The 13,567-nt window shown below is 38.1% G+C and overlaps 1 long non-coding RNA gene across 1 annotated transcript; it reads left to right on the top strand.

Moving 5' to 3' along the window:
- Window positions 1–6,613: 6,613 nt before the first annotated feature.
- On the top strand, window positions 6,614–9,636 carry LOC129399176 (uncharacterized). Its single transcript, XR_008626963.1, has 2 exons — window positions 6,614–6,808; window positions 8,964–9,636. It is a non-coding gene; the product is annotated as an uncharacterized LOC129399176 (long non-coding RNA).
- The last annotated feature ends 3,931 nt before the right edge of the window (window positions 9,637–13,567 follow it).

Raw genomic sequence — 13,567 nt, forward strand, 5'->3', positions numbered from 1 at the left:
TCCTTCCTTCCTTCCTTCCTTCCTTCCTTCCTTCCTTCCTTCCTTCCTTCCTTCCTTCCTTCCTTCCTTTCCTTCCTTCATGGACTACTCCTGAATTGGTGCTCTGATCTATCCTAGCTGTGTCTGGTGGACCATATGATGCCACGGATAAAATGTGGGCCTTCTGTATGCAAAGCATGAACGTTCTCCCCTTGAACTATCTTTTAGCCCTGGACTCACTGTTTCTAAAATATTTAATGAAATAGTCAAGGAATACTTGGAGTATTGATGATGAAATCTACTTGTGTGAGAGTGAAGCTGTGTAGGTGTTTGTGTGTATATGTAATTAGTTTTCACATCATTTCAGATTTTGTCCCTCCAAACCGTCTTCCAATTCCCCATATTCCAATATGGCTACATAATTGTCCCTAAGAAAGAAATAATATGCAGATGCATAAAACATACCTATATTCCAGTTTCTTTCAAAATCTTGCTATTTTGTGAGAGCTGAATAAACTCTATGCTCACTGCTTTATTAACTAGTTCTATGACTTTGAAATATCCCTAGGCTTTTTTCTCAGTTCTTTTTACTTGGTGTAGGAAGTAGATAACTCATTTAAGTAGGGTTAGTCACTTTTACAAAAAAAAAAAATTCTGCATTTGGTCATTTCAGTTTCATAAGTAGTGTGGAAGTGGATAGTTATGAGAGTCCCTACTAAGGTATTGTACTCTGCATAATTATGTCTTACCCCGTTATCTCTGAAGTTATAGGCAAAAAGATATTAAAATTCCTTCATATCTTCCCCTGGTCTTCAACCATGGTTATCTCTAGATATCATCTAGATATTATGATTATCATATGGTGGCTCAATGACAGAGCATCTTAAATTTGGAAAATATAATCAAGTTATCCTTGTAACTGATAGTAGATCCTTGTATTCTTGTAACTTGATAGTAGAGTGAAAAGAATTGCCTTTCTGATATTGATATTTTTTGAATCTTCTGACTTCTTCATGGAAATTATTATTCCTTTCTCTTATTTCTCCATGGTAACTTATTCTTCTATCACAACACTTGTGACATCACATTGATTTTATGTGTTAGACCCTAGGATAATCTAATACTTAAGTTTTCAATAGAATGATTACATGAATACATGTCTCTAAAATACCCTTGGGCTATGGGCACCTTAAAGAATGGAATATATGCGATATATTTTTACATTTTTGTTTCAGGAATTGGTTAGAAAAAAGAATTATTGGACTAGATTTTTACCAAATATATTTTGTTAAAACTCTTTTATATAGTAAATATAGAGCTATTTTATATATCTTATCACCCTTTTGTCAAACCTTCTTACATTCTTTACTGCAACTCTTTCCTGTTCTTCTCCCATTTTTTCCTTGTTTTTCCTATATTTTTTCTTCCTTGTTTCTTCTCTTTTATTATGATCCTTAGAGGATGATTAAAATGTTTTTAGATCAGTCTACAAACTGAGGGGGTATGATATAAAATTGATGCAAACCGAGGTAAGCTAAGATTTATGTCAAACCCACTCTCTCTACATATGAATCACATTGAAAAAGCTACAATGTCTTATGACCTTGAGTTTAAGTGATAAGGAACTAGGTTGACTCCTCAATGTCTTTTTATATTTAATATCTGACTGAGAAAGCAACATTCACAAGAAACATTCAAAACACCAGATGCTGTTTATTAGTGACTCAACATTAATGCCCATGACTAAGGTACAAGTATTCCAAAGCCAGGCTGCCTTCAGACACATTTTACGTGAATAAGCCCTACTGTTATGATTATTTTGTAAGTTGTAATAATATATTTGGTTATGCCTAAAAGCTCAATTGCTATTTTATTGGCATTAAAGGAGCTTGGATTTCTTTTTCTTTATGAAGATCTCTGTTCCGTTCTTATGTAGTTGGATATGGTGCTATGACTCTCAAGCTTATACTATACTGAATAATATAAAAGTTCCATAAATATATACATCTCTTAACTTGTCTGATTTATTCTTTAATTCTTTCTTCTTTTTGATCACACCCAGCGGTGCTCAGGGCTTGCTCCTAGCTCTCTGCTCAGGAATAACTCCCGGCAGTACTTGGGATCAAACAGGGGTCAGACACACGCAATGAAAGCATCCTAATCCCTGCTCTCTCCCAGGCTCCCTCCTTAGGTTTTTTTGTTTGTTTGTTTGTTTTTGCTTTTTGGGTCACACCCGGCTATGCACAGGGGTTACTTCTTGTTCTTCACTCAGGAATTACTCCTGGCAGTGTTCAGTGGACCATATGGGATGCTGGGAATTGAACCTGGGTCAGCTGCGTGCAAGACAAATGCTCTACCTGCCGTGCTCTTGCTCCAGCCCCCTTTCTCATTAGTTCTTAAGAGCAGAAAATTAATCTTCCTTTGTTCTATCCCATGAGTTTAATTTATTTCTCTATTTTCTATGAACATTATATTGTTTCAAATTATAAATCCCTGTGGATTTGTCTTATATTTAATCTGTCTATGTTATCTTCCCATTCTCTTCTCTGAAGTTTTTCACTAAATATCTAAAATATTCTATTAATTCTTGCAGAGTCTTCTATTTCTTCTAGCAGGTCCTAAGGTCTATTTTTCTCTCCTTAAATATTCAGTTCTGTTTCCTAAGTGTATCAATTTAATAGCTCTCTAAAACTCTGTGTTAGAGGGATCTTCTGGGAAGGAAAAGCAGTTAGGCTACATACTAGTTCTAAAAATAATATCATGATAATTTTATACAATTCTATTGCAATGGCTTATGTATTATCTAAGATCACTAACTGGAATTGACTTTCAGTTCTTCCTGTCTTTTTAATTCGTAAGATGCACTGGGATGATTAGGTCACTCATTTTCTGGATCTCAAATGTGAATTTATATTTTTGGAAATCTCTGGATTTTTGATTATTCAATAAATAAACATCAAGACTATTGACAAGATGAGATCTATGCAATTTATGACAAGACAAGATCTGAATAATTAATGATCTATGTAATTAAGGCCATAAATTCCCTAACCCATTTTCACATCTTTTGGAAAGATTCATCTTATTTGAAATTAATTCATGTAAAATTGAAGAATATTTGACTTGGAAGAGATCTCAGGAACTATCTAGTCTTAGCCCTTAGATTTAATAATAAAAGCTTGAGTGGAAAAATCATGTATACTGACTTAAAACTATCTATTGGCTTAGTCGTAGAAGCCCTGGCACTCTTTAATTTTTGCTGTATCTTAGAAGAAGCTGGAATGCTTTAAAAGTGCTTATGACTGAACTCTGTGCCAGATAATTTTATTTAATTCCCTGAAGTGGGCTTTGACATTGAAATTATAAAAAGTCTTTGTATATTATTCAGACAGTGCTAAGCGGGAGGCAGAGGAGAGGGGAGGGTTATCTAGTGTTTCAGCAGTGAAACAGAGAAATCTAACTAATTCTAAGCTAATATCTTACTCATATTTAAGATATGGTATTTTGATATCTAATTATAACTTCATAGTGATATTTGTATGACATAATGTATCTAGATAGCTAATCAAAGGGACTGCATGTTGTCATCTTTAGTTATAATGTCCAGTACCTGGTTGTCTTGATTTCTACCTTAATGTGCTTTTGTATCTCTTCCACAATTCTTTTTTGGTCCTTTCCTTCCAGACTTCACAGTCATCAGCTTTCTTCCTTATATTTCTTGGTTTTATTTCCAGTGCTTTGAAAGCCATAAAGCCAAAAATGTGATGGAGTTTTATTTTTGTGCACCATATATAGGTCCACTTTAGTTTTCTAAAGCTTCTTATCAAAATCTTGTGCTCAGAGATACTTTCATTAGCTTCCGGAAACTTGAAATGTGATTGCATCTTTGGCATAGCAAATTTCACTTTCTGGGATGATTTATTATAATTTTTTCACCCCCTTTACATTAATTATTAGACTAGAATTAGTGCTTATGCTGCATATTCTTGTCATTCTGGAATATGCTCTATCACTCCCCTATATACTTCTGCTGATTTCTTTATCTCTGTATCTCACTATAATGTATATTCCTCTAGGACAGAACTAATACAGATGATGTTCAGACCTGTCAAATTAATGGGTGACATTTTCTGTTTCTTTATTAAATCTATGAAGATAAAACTCTAATCTGACAGGTTTAAAGTATAATGTACCCCGGAGAAAATGTGCAAAAAGATTAAAAATGTTTGTAAGTAATGACAAAGGAAAGAACCAAAGTAATAATCCAGCATAGATTAGAATAAATGTCTTATATATAACAACACAATGCTGTTATTTTAGAATGTTTGGAGTGTTAATGCTTGTGACAGTGTCATTTACGTGAAGCTAGGAATCGACATGTTTTCTGTTTTCAAAAATATTGTATTTATCTGTTTGTTAACATCATGTAGGCTTGGAGTGATAGCACAGCGGGTAGGATGTTTGCCTTGCATGCGGCCTAACTGGGTTCGATTCCTTTGTCTCTCTCGGAGAGCCTGGCAAGCTACCGAGAGTATCCCACCTGCTCGGCAGAGCCTGGCAAGTTACCCATGGTGTATTTGATATGCCAATAACAGTAACAACAAGTCTCACAATGGAGACATTACTGGTGCCTGCTTGAGCAAATCGATGAACAATGGGAAGACAGTGCTACAGTGCAGTGCATGTATGCTTCTGTTGGTGAAGTAAGAATAAACTGTTCTTTCCGATACTTATTGGGTAACACATTTGCTTGGCCCTACTAGAGAACTGGTGGGAAAAATGTGCTTGATATTGTCTGTAAAATCTTTTTCCTGTGAAAAATATTCATACAATAGAAACTAGAGGACAGCTGGGCCTGTGAGTTTTCTTCTTACTCTGCCAGGTTTTTATTAGGCTTAGGCTTAAATTTCATTTCCCTTGACTGCTTTGAACATGTGTAAACTTACTTTGAAAATATTCAGTGAAAATACTACTACTCCTTAAAAGTATTTGAAAGTGAAAGACCATAATATTTAAAAACTTCACTGGTCCAGAACATTTAATGATAGATATTGGTAAGCACAGACTAGATATACTGCAGTAACAAATAATCTTCCTATATCATTCCATTAAACACAAAGGCCCGTTGCTTTCCACTGGGGGTGTACTATTCCCATGTTGTCTCTTTTTGGCCATTCAGTCTCTCTTCTGGAACAAATCCATTTACTGTGGGAGAAGTAAACGCCAGTTAAACTTATGTTTCCAGTGACATTCAGAACATCTGTTCTTTTGACTAAAAAGGATGATAGAGTCACAAGTGCGTTCATTGGGATAAGGCATGTCATCCTTACAATCACTGGCAGGGATATGGAATAAATATCTGAGACCTCCCTCAGGTCACCACAAGAGTCTCATTCATAGAGTATTAAATACAATTATTAAGATGCACTTATTAGGACTGAGAAGATAGTTCAAAAGACTGAGATACTTGTTTTGCATGTGGGTGTATGCTGAGTCTTATGCCCAGGATAGCGTGGTCCCTTGAACACCACTGGGAGGGACCCCCAAGTACTGTAACTGGAGAAGCTCCCCTAACACTGATGGTGACCCAATGCCAAGACAAATGAATAAATAAATTCCCCCTTTCCCATTAAGTAGCTCTTACTTTGGGCTGATTTAGAAAACCTGGATTGATAAAATGTTTCTGTGATTTCTCTGTTCAACCAACAGGTAACATCTAGACTCCAGGAAATGATTATCCCTCACCTAGGATGCTATCAGAGAGGTGTGTACAGAGTGATGCTATTAGTATGGGCAAGAAATGAAGCATCAGCGGTACTGCAGAGATTATAGAGAAGAACTGTAATTGTTGGGAAAGAACAGAACATTTTATTTTTTTTTTTAAGTTTCAAATTGCCTGGATGTAATTTGTAATTGTGAAAATCCACAAAATTTCTGACAGTCAGGGAAAGAAAAGTTGGATTTGTTGAAATACTGTATTAGATTAGAGTTTGCTGATTCCCTCAAAATTTACCTTCCTCCCCCTTCCCCCTTTTCAAGGGTCACTGTACACCCTACCCGCCCCCATCCCCCTCTTTCCAGGAAGCATTTAAACTTTTTCTGCAGTCTGCAATCAGTAATCCTGCTTCTATTTTTAGGGTTTTAAATCCTGGCTTCAAAGGTACTCAGGCAGTAGACTGAGAAAACTGTGGGAGTGTGGGGGATTAGCCTCCGGCTGCTGTATGACAAAGCAGTCTATTCACTCCAGATAAGAGAGAAGGAGGCTGAGATGTATAATTCATTTCACATACATTTCTCTTCTAAAGCCCTCCTTTAATATCAAGGAGAGAAAGTTACTTTCCTCTCCCACACCTCGCCGCCTAGATTATTTTTTGCTTGCAAGCTCTTTGATTTCTGCCCTTCGGGAAGGAGAGAGCCACCGTAGCCCCCTGTGAAGTGGGGCTGAATTTGGTCCACGTGAAGTAGTTGCGTTGGTTGACTGTGCTTGTGCTGCATCATAATCCAACCACACCCAGTGACACATTAACTCTGCAGCCACTGCACCCACACCAAGTAGGTGGGAGAATGACTTCCACATTCTGACATCAGGGAAAAGTCCTCAGTTGCTTGTCCCGGTCGACTGCAATGACTCACAGATGCTCCCACTTTATCAGCAGCCTTCAACGGCCTAACTGTGCAGTTCTCCGATTTTCTGCTTTTGCTGCGTTTTGATTTATCAGATGACAAACCCTATTTGGATACATAATTCGCTGTCTATCTGATTTAAAAGCTCACTAATCCTCTGCAAAGAGGATTTCTTCACTTCTGGGGCTCTGATTTGGTAAGAAGGGTAAGTGGGCTTAATTAAATCCTGTCTTAGAGAGTTCTGTTTTATATAACTTTATTAAGTAATGTTAAATTGTTCCATACTTAATCTCCACAAAAGAACAAATTATTCCATATAATAACACTTTTGAGGTGAAAACACCATCAAGGTAGTAGAACTGAACACATTTGTGTGGGCTCAGGTATTGCTGGAAGACAGGTAAATTTATTAGCAATCAAATAGTCTAAAATAAAAATAATGAAAACAAATGCCAGAACTATTCAATGTGGGTAATATGGTCTATTTGTAATTAAGAGAAAATTTAAACCAATTCTCCACAATCTTGTTAACCACCGTATTCTAATGGTATATTTTGTTCTATTTCTCTCTGGATTATGAAAGTACATATCTTGTGAAATATTTTAAGATCACGTATTTTTTTTCTTTTCTGTGAGGTAACACACTGTGCTTAGGGATTACTCCTACCTCCATGCTCAGTGATAACTTCTGGAATGTCTTGGAGTTGATCCTATGGGGTGCTGGCAGAACATATGGGGTGCCAGGAAATGAACCCAGGTCAGCTGTGTGCAAAACAAGTGTTACCTTCCCTACTATAGATCTGGCCTTCAATAAGCATTTCAAAATTATATTTATATTGACATATTTCATACTTTTATAAATATTTTCAGAAATATTCTTTATCACCATGTCGCTTTCAGTACTTTTTTTTTCTTTTGCTTTTTTGGGTCACACCCGGTGATGCACAGGGGTCACTCCTGGCTCTGCACTCAGGAATTACCCCCTGGTGGTGCTCAGGGGACCATATGGATGCTGGGAATCCACATGCAAGGCAAACACCCTACCCGCTGTGCTATTGCTCCAGTCCCTCAGTACATTTGATGAAGAAATTAGCCTTTTAAAAATACTCTTCTGGGTAAGAGTCTCGGGTGTATTTTTATTTTTTGAAGTTTCTGGCTTATGTCACATTTTTAACTACACATAATACAAGCAATTAATGAGGAATGATGTTCCATTATATTATTAAGAGTTTGGACATCAAGATCCTAAGTCTCGCCTGCACCCAAATATAACTTTTTATTCAGAAGAAAAACCCTGATCGACATTGAAGGTAAAATTAGATATAAAAATATAATTATAGGGGTTGGCAAATACCTCAATAGTCTGGAACACATCCCTGGCATACATGAGGCACTGAAATTGATCCCTTGAACTACAACATGGTGTTCTGAACACCACTGGGTATATTCCTAGTGCCCTTCCTCACCAAGTATTCTTAATTGTGGCCTTGGTGAGACCCAGCATCTCTGGATCTATGTATAATGGCATCACCAGGCTCAATCATGGAAACCACAAGGCCCGCATTACTGCACTGGAAGAGGCCTCTGGCCTATAAGCAGCTTGGGAATATAAGACCTCCACCCCTCAAGTAAGACAATGATAGGAACCTCCAGAAAATTTCAATATGATTAGAAATACATCTGTACTCTGAAAAATACCCTATTTTTTAAAAATGACATTTGGTAATAAAAATAGCCAACATTTGTGAAGTATTTCCTATTTTTCAGGAACTATTCCGTATTTAAATTTATTTAATCCACAAACATCTCCATTCTGTAGGTAGTGTAATATACTTATTTTACAAATGAGAAAACTGGAGCAATAAAAGGATGCTTAATTTGACTCTGGTCTCTCAACTGGTGATTGATAGGTCAGAAATTAAATTCCAGCAGTGTGAATTCTGTGTACTACCTCCTCATTATTACATTATTCTAGAAAAACCAAAGTTTTAATGTTCATTAAGTATAGTTACCTTTGTTTTGTCTCATCAACATTTAAATTTCTACTTTGGGTGTTAGGATGTGTATGAAGTATTAGGTTAGGGCTTTAGGCAAGGATGTAGATAAAGGTAGCATGTGCTACCTTTTCAAGTTTCTGAGTCAAAGTTCTTAGTGATAATTGATAACGGGTACTTTTGTGTGTGTGTGTGTGTGTGTGTGTGTGTGTGTGTGTGTATGTATAGAAAAACTCTCAACCATCATTCATTTGTGTCTATATCTGTATTAAACACCAATATTCTTACCAATAATAAAAGTCCAAAGATATAAAGCTACTGGAAACTGATGATATGTATTTCTTTCTAAAATTTTATTTTGGCCAGATAAGATCCTGAGCAGCCACGCATGACACGGCCCCTCTCCTCCTTAAAGACTAAGATCCGGGAGGTTCTACTAACCCATTTTGGCACCCAGAGACTTACAGAAATGCATCTAGACTGTGAGCTGAGCTATGACTCCATGCCACCCGGGAAGGGGGAAGGATTTTCTCTCCCAACGCTTTGTTTCTACGGGGAAGATAGCAGCAGCAACAACAGCAGCGCCCATGTGGTGTCCGCCATTTTTTAGGACTCACAACCCAGAGATACTCACTTTGTAGTGACGTGGCATGCAAGAGATCATGGGATGGGGGTGTTACCGGCACACCCTCCGCCCTGATGAGATCCAGAGCAGCCATGCACAACACGGGCCCCTCTGCTCATTAAAGACTATGACCCAGGAGGTTCTACTAACCCATTTTGGCACCCAGAGACTTACAGAAGTGCATCTAGACTGTAAACTGAGCTAAAATATCAGAAATCCAAAACTGCATGGCCACAACAGCAACTGCGTGAGCTCCTATAATCTTCATTCTCAGCCATGGAAAACAAACTATCAAATGATGCCTTTTCAGCAGGTTTGATTGTTGGAGGAAAATTCCAAATAATAATAGTCAGTTCTCTGTTGAAATATTGAATGTATCCAAAGTATAGAGAGAATAAAGTGAAGATCATTTGCCACTCAGTTGCAGGGGGTGGGGGGGTGGGAGGAGAGTATATTGGGGTTCTTGGTGGGGGAACAGGGGCACTGGTGAAGGGATGGGGTTTTGATCATTATATGACTGAGACTTAAACCTTAATACTTTGTAACTTTTGTCATGGTGATTCAATAAAATAAAACTAAAAAATAATAATAAAAATAAAATAAAATTTTATTTTGGGGGGACTACACTTGGTAGTACTCAGGGCTTATTCCTAGCTCTGTGCTCAGAAACCTCTCCCAGTGGGTTTAGGCGACCATAAGGGGTGCCGGGGATAAAACCCACATTGGGTACATGCAAGGCAAATACCCTACCGGCTGTATTATCACTCTAGCCCTGATGATCTATATTTCAAAATGACTTCTTTGCTTCTTTATCTAGTAATAACTTCAATCCAAAGCTTTCTGACTGGTTTAGCGTAAGATTATTTTTCTATAATCACAATATTTTAGAGTATTCACATTTGATAAGAACTGTCATTTGATTTATTATCCATGAATTAAAAACTAGGCACATCATTTGTGTAATTTCTAAAAAAAATTGATATTTAGTGAGATTACAATGATTATGGGCATAGAATTTGGTCTTTTTTTTTTTAACTCTGGAGAGAATGTTAGAATAACTGGGTTATGTGGTTGTAAAACAAACTTTTGTGCCAGGGTACTGCAGCCAGGTTCCAGAATGGCCACTGAAGGATATGGTTTAGTTGCAGAAAGTCACTGAAAGGAGCACATATTGGTTCAGTTATTTCAAAGCTAAAAGCTTACAGCTTTGGAATAGGATCCTCTTTAAATGGCAAAATACTAATTACAAATACAAATGATAAAGTAGCTCCAAAACCCTTGGGCAGGGCATATGTAAATGATGAGAAACCTTAAAACATCAGTTTTATTAATTTCAAGGTAAATTCCTCCCTGGAGATTAAGAGTTTGGAAATGAGTCATCATTGCAGATGCCAAAGTCATCCATCATGCTTTCAGTCTTTTAGGCAAAAAGGCAGATCTTGCAGACCATGTGCTGAAGCCTTCAGTGAGTGAATGAAGGAGAATGAATTAATGGAAATTCTCTCCATGGAAAGATCAGAGAAGGAAAAGAGAACAATAGTAGCTAATGTGTCAGACACTGTGCTTAGTGCTTTATAAATTTGTTTTAAGTTTCATAGTAGACAATGAGCAGATACGTCTATATTAAGGAATAGAAACACATCACTTGTATCACTTGTTATCCCGTTGATCTTTGATTTGCTTGAGCAGGTGCCAGTAACGTCTCCATACATCCCTGTTGCGTGCTAGTATAGCCCAGTGGTATCTGCTCGCTCCAGGAACACGAAGAGCCTCAAACTGTTCATTCAGGGTTTTGACGAAGAAGACTGACCATCTCATAGGTGGGTGGCCACTCAGTCTTTTGACAACCCATGGAATCCAGTCGGTAACAGCTCTAGTCTAGCGGTCATCTCTAAATCGCATTATGTGTCTGGCCCATCTGATTTTTGATGCCTTGGCAAAAGAGACAGCATCCCTGATTCTTGAACATTGATGGAAGGAACGTTCAGAACTCTGGATTCCTTCTCTCACTGAGTGAAAAGTGATATTCCAAGCATAGCTCTTTTGATTCCTCTTTGGGATACCCCAATAGCGTTCTCATCCTATTTTCGTAGGGCCCAGGTCTCTGAGGCATATGTTAGTGCAGGAAGAACGGTGGAGTCGAAAAGATGTGCCCAGAGCCAGAAGTTCTTCTTCCACTTAACCACTTCTTCGATGCTCTTGAAGGCGTTCCACTCAGCTCTCTTCCTCCTTTGCAGTTCTGTTGCCAAGTCATTCCTCGTGTTGAATTCTCCACCCAGTTACACATAGCTGCTGCATTCGGAGATGTTCCTTCCATTGAGAGTAAATGGGACATCAGGGACTAGTTCGTTTCTCATGAACATTGTCTTCATGAGACTCAGCTAGAGTCCGACCTTTCCACACTCGCGGTCAAAGTCGAACAGCATATCTGCTGCTTGGCTAAAGTTTGGTGTTATTAGAACAAGGTCATCAATGAAGTGGAGGTGGTGTAGTTGCTGACCATCTATCTTCACTTCCATTTCTCCCCATTCCAGTTGTCATATGACATTCTCGAGGGTGGCACTGAAGAGTTTCGGTGAAATGGTATCACCCTGCCAAACCTCTCTCTTTACGTTGATGATCATTTCCTTGTAGATGGTGAGATCCTGGTGGTGAATCCGTAATACAACTCATGGAGGATCATGATATACTGAGTTTGAAAGCCCTGTTTGGCTAGAGCTTCGATGACTGCTTCAGTCTCAACAGAATCAAAGGCCTTCTTTAAATTGATGAACATTAGACAGAGCGGCATCTTGAACTCTTGCAAAACTTCAACAAGTCTGTGACTTCAGTCACAGTGTGTATATGGTCGATCGTGTTGAATCAATCCTTTACGGAACCAGCTTGCTTGTATGGTTGTCCTTCATCTAGTGTTCTGCCTATTCTATTCAGGATGACTTGAGTGAACAACTTGTAGACAACAGACAACAGGCAGATTGGGCAATAGTTGCCAATGTCACAGATGTCTCCCTTGTTGTACAACAGAAGGGTCCTGCTGGTTTTCTATTGGGACAGAACCTTGCATTTGGAAAGGTAGGTGTGAAGAGCCAAGCCAGTGTATTGATGAGGACTGGCAGCAGATTCTTCAGGTGTCTGACCTTGTCTAGACTGGGTGCTGTACATTTCTTTTCTGATGAAATGGCTTATCAGATTTCGGAAGGGAACGACATATCCATCCTGCGGAATTTGGTATGTGGGCAGGTGGACATGGCTATCTAACAGATCCGAGTAGAAGTAATGAATAATCCTCTCCATTGCCCTTCTGGAAGATGTGATAGATCCATCAGGATGTCGGGGGGCAGTCATCTTGGTCTTGTAGTTGGCTAAGGATGGCAAGCATTGCGAATACTTTTCCTGGCTTCTGCTGTATCGGCCAACACTGCTGCTCTTCTCTCCTTGAGGTCTTCCATTATCTCTTCTCTGCACGGCTTTTTGAGCTCGGATGTTAGCTTGTGATTGCCTGAGGCTCGTGCCAAATCATGTTGGCAAATGAGTTCGAGAGTTTCCGAAGACAGGTGTCTGTTTGTGGCTTTCCCACTCTCGGCATTCTTCGAGTAGTCATGGAGGTTCTGAACCAGTCAAAACACATATAAAGAAAAAATTTTGTGACTTGTCTTTCACTGCACGACAAGCTCATATTTGAACCCTAATTTTCTGGAATCTAAGAGCACATACCTACTAATCTTAATGTAAACTGAGTGTGCAAACCTGGAAGAAAGAGAATATGAACCATGAAACTAAAAATGTTCTGTAGCTTGCAGTAATAAGCAAAAGGATAAATTAATTAAAATATGTTAGAGTAAAAGAAAGAACAATTTCATTAATTTTCTCTGGTTTTCACGCAATGTAATGGGAAAGATAATTCAATTATTATATGGGCATCATTGTTTTTTCCATGCTTTGAGAGAGAGTGTGGGAGAGAGAGAGAGACAGAGACAGAAACCAAGAAAAAGAACCATATATATGGGTTAGTAATTCTTATAACACTAGAAAATCTTTCCATTTTCTCAAGATAGAAATATAGAAGATAAATATTTTTCTAACGGATGCAAATATTGTGCTTAAAGTTAGGATATGCAAGTAGGTCTGTTTTAAACGTGAAAATGACTTTCTGCTTTCAAAATTCAAGGGGTTCTTTGATGGAGAGATTATCCTATACTATCCTGTTGCCTAAATAATGTCATATGTGTCTTTCTAAGAAGGCACTAGAAAATCTCTGTCTGTCTCTGTCTCTGTCTCTATCTCTGTCTCTGTCTCTCTCTCTCTCTCTCTCTCTCTCTCACACACACACACACACACACACTCC

The sequence above is a fragment of the Sorex araneus genome, chromosome 10, assembly GCF_027595985.1.
Source record: "Sorex araneus isolate mSorAra2 chromosome 10, mSorAra2.pri, whole genome shotgun sequence".
Classification (NCBI taxonomy): domain Eukaryota; kingdom Metazoa; phylum Chordata; class Mammalia; order Eulipotyphla; family Soricidae; genus Sorex; species Sorex araneus.